Genomic DNA, 3,737 nt, shown 5'->3' on the forward strand with positions numbered 1-3,737 from the left:
TGAAGTGTGTAAGATTATGTGTTGTTATGTGAAGCTAAATGGTTCAAATTATGATAGGTGACTTATGAATACAAAACAGTATGAACCTACAATTATACATATGGTTATTGAGGATTTTGAGGGGATTGAAACTATTATTTCTTTTATATGACAATATAGACTGTTATGATGTATTACAGTCATTTGATGGCGATTAGAAATTATGAGCTTCTAGTATACAAAATTATTGGAGTGACTAAGAATTTATCTAGTTTTGACATGAGGTATATGATAGTTTTGAATATTAGTTTAAATTTGATATAAAAAAATGTGGAGTTGACATTAAGTGTGATTCAATTGTTTTATTTCAATGGTAAAGTACTTTTAGATTTATAATTGGTGCTATCATACTTAGATATGACATGTATTTGTCATGAAATGCATAAATGGAAATAAAGGAGCCATAGTACAACTTTTTTGAAGGCGTAATGTGTATGATAAGAAGACTTTAATACTAATGGCAGGTTGAGAGTAAGGTAAATGGATGGAGTGACTATGAGGTTCTGTTAGTATTAAGAGTGTTGAACTATGAAGAGTTAAAATTGCCTAAGAAGAAAGTGTTAGAGGTTCTACATTTTCAAGTGTATCCCTTGTTGTTGTTTACATGATATTCTTCTTCTTTGGGTTAGATATGTTGATCCTCCCTTGATGAGTAATCGATGTCTAAAGATATTATTTTTATAACTTAATCTTATGATGAGACTGTGTTATGAAAAGGAAATCTTGATAAGATCTGTGATGGTTTGTGCATTATGAGTGTGTGGTGGTTGGTTAAAGTCGACTTTTGGTTGTAGCTAAGTATTGATTCATAATTTCATCTTGGTTATGTGAGAAAAGATCTGTTATGATGGTTGTGTTAAGGTCTAGCGGATGTTACTTTAGTTTGAGTTTATGGGTTAGCTTGTGGCTTGATAATCCCTCCTGATTTGTAAATCTTTCAAATTTTGATTCCAAAGTTCAGTTCTTAATAATTACTCTAGATGGAATGGTCTTAAAGATGAGGTTATCACTCGGAGAGATGAATATGACTTTGAAAAATCACACCTCAGACTTTTAGTCGTGTTGGTTACTCTTCCTTCTTCTTCCTTATGTTCGAGGACGAACATGGTTTTTAGTGGTGGATAATGTAATGACCCGGAAATTCATTTATGAAAATTTTCACGAAATTACCGTTTTAGTCATCTCGCAGTTGTCTCGAGTCACTTTTGATCAATTTGTGAAACAAATTTGAAAATTTTTGAGTTATTTGTTTAATTTCAATTGTCTAGTTGACGAGTGATGTTAAATAAATAAATTTTTATTAGGTGGCTAATGGGCCAATTATGTAATCTATATAATACCTATTGCCACATGGCCCATGTGTGAGAAAAAAAAATAGTGAGACTTATTAATATTAATTAATTTACTAGCTAACAATTATTACCCTAAATAATCAAAACAAATTGAGGAGAGGAATTACTTGTACGATGAATAGCGGCCGTAAGCTACAGGTGATTCTATTACTCGAACTTATCTTAATTTCATTAAAATGTAGGTTTGATTAATGTTAGTGTTGACGAGTGTAAAGAAAATTGGAAGTGAAAATGGGTGGCTATTGGCGTTAGTATTACTCACTGATGTATTGAAATTTGGAGAAAAGTGATGTATTGAAATTTGGAGAAAAGTGAGGGACATAATAATAACATATAGAGAAGTAATGATTGAGGGATAATGGTGCCATGACTTTAACCAGTAGGTTAATTTTCAAATTGTCCTTTTGCACTATTGTAAATAGTTTAATAAATTAATTGAATTTGATTTTAGTTTCTATTGATTACAGATTGGAAGGGTAATCTCTCATTAATTATTAATAGTGTAGTAAGGATAACTATATACGTAAGTATTATATGTGAGTATGGGTTGAAACAATTAAATTAGATTGCTTTGTTTTTGCTAGTGTGCTAAGCCGTTAGTTTGATTTTTATTATTTTCTTTGGTTATCATGTTATATATTCAGTTTTGATATTGAGATAGATAATTAAATACTAAATGTATTGTATTACTTGAATACCATTAAAGTTATGAGAATTGGAGGTATTGAAACTAAATAGGTTTGAAATTTATAAAATGTGAAACTTGATAGATAAGTGGGTATCAAGATTTAGAAAATTTATTAAAGATTTGAGTAGGTTTTCGAGTCTAGGCTAAACCTATAATAATATGGGTGTTGTTAGTTTTGAAATCTTACTATAATTATGGACTTGAATAGATTGCATTCATTTGGAGGCCAAATGAAAAGGAAAGACTCAGGTTCCGAAGTGACTGTTCGACTATTTGAGGCAAGTGGATTTCTAAACTCTTGCTAAGTGTATGAAATATGTGTATTTCCTTATGGTATATGTTTTGGAGTAATGAAATTTGGTGATGGGTTGACTTGTCCACATTGATTAATACTAATGATGAAACAAAGGGTAATAAAAGGCAATGTGAATAATTGATTTTGTGTGATGTGTTCATAATGAAGAATGGTTTGAAAGGCTTGTTGAGTCATTGTTGATGTTGTTGTGAATTGTGCAGTGTTATGAAAATGGGCATATCCTCTTTATTTGTATGAACATGTCATTTGCATTATTTTGAGACATGGTTGTAAAAAGTATTATGTGCATTGAGAAAGAATGAGAATTTAAAGAGGATGAACCATTTCGAGGGACGTATCGCGCGCCGCGATGGATACTATATTTCGAGGGACGTATCGCGCGCCGCGATGGTTACTATATCGAGGGTCGTGTCGTGCGCCGCGACAGATGCATGGACAGATATGTCCCCCATGGGTCCCGGACTGAGAGACAGCGGGTGTGTATCACTAGGTCAGACATGCATCATTATACTTGACATTGCATTCCATTGCATTACACATACTTATCATTAGTGAGCTTGATATTGTGCTTTGCTGATTTTGTGAATTGCCTTTCTGTGGAATTGGTGATTGATGAATACTGAGCTTGTTGTTGAGTATAAATATAATTTGTTAAAGTATTGTTGTTAAGGGCATGTAATTTATCAAAGTGTTGATGTGGAGGATATGTAATTTGTCCAAGTGTTGTTGTTGAGGATATGTAATCTGTTGAAGTTTTGTTGTTGAGAACATGTAATTTGTCAAAGTGTTGTTGTTGAGCTATGTGCTATGTAAATTGTGAGCTGTTAGGTTGGGCTGATTTTTATGCAGGTTGTAGTTGTGGAGGTTCGGTTGGGGTGGTAGGAGTACCCGTATTTCATCCCCTTAGCTTGTGTTTAAAGGTTTACTTGCTGAGTACCGTGTGGTTTGGTACTCACCCCTTGCTTCTACATATTTTTTTGTAGGTTATGAGCCTTGATTTTTTTTGTACTTGTCATTCTGTTCTTTTCCGAGGATTCTTGGAGATTTGTGAGGTAGTTGTTTCCATCTCAGCAGACTTTCTTCTCCATAATTATGATCTTGTTCTATTCTAGAAACAAGGTCATTTGAGACTTGAGTTTTTCTTTTGAATCAATTGTAATACTTTAGAGGCTTGTACACGTGACTACCAGGTTTTGGGGGTATCATGTAAGTTGATAGTAAATTTTCCGCATTTTTATTGTAATGGTTGAGTTTTAGGCTGACTTGTCTTGATGGGATAAGACGAGTGCCATCACGTCAATTTCTGGGTCGTGACAAAAATAGTTAGAAGGAAATTGAAAAG

This window comes from Solanum pennellii, chromosome 9, assembly GCF_001406875.1.
Source record: "Solanum pennellii chromosome 9, SPENNV200".
Lineage (NCBI taxonomy): Eukaryota > Viridiplantae > Streptophyta > Magnoliopsida > Solanales > Solanaceae > Solanum > Solanum pennellii.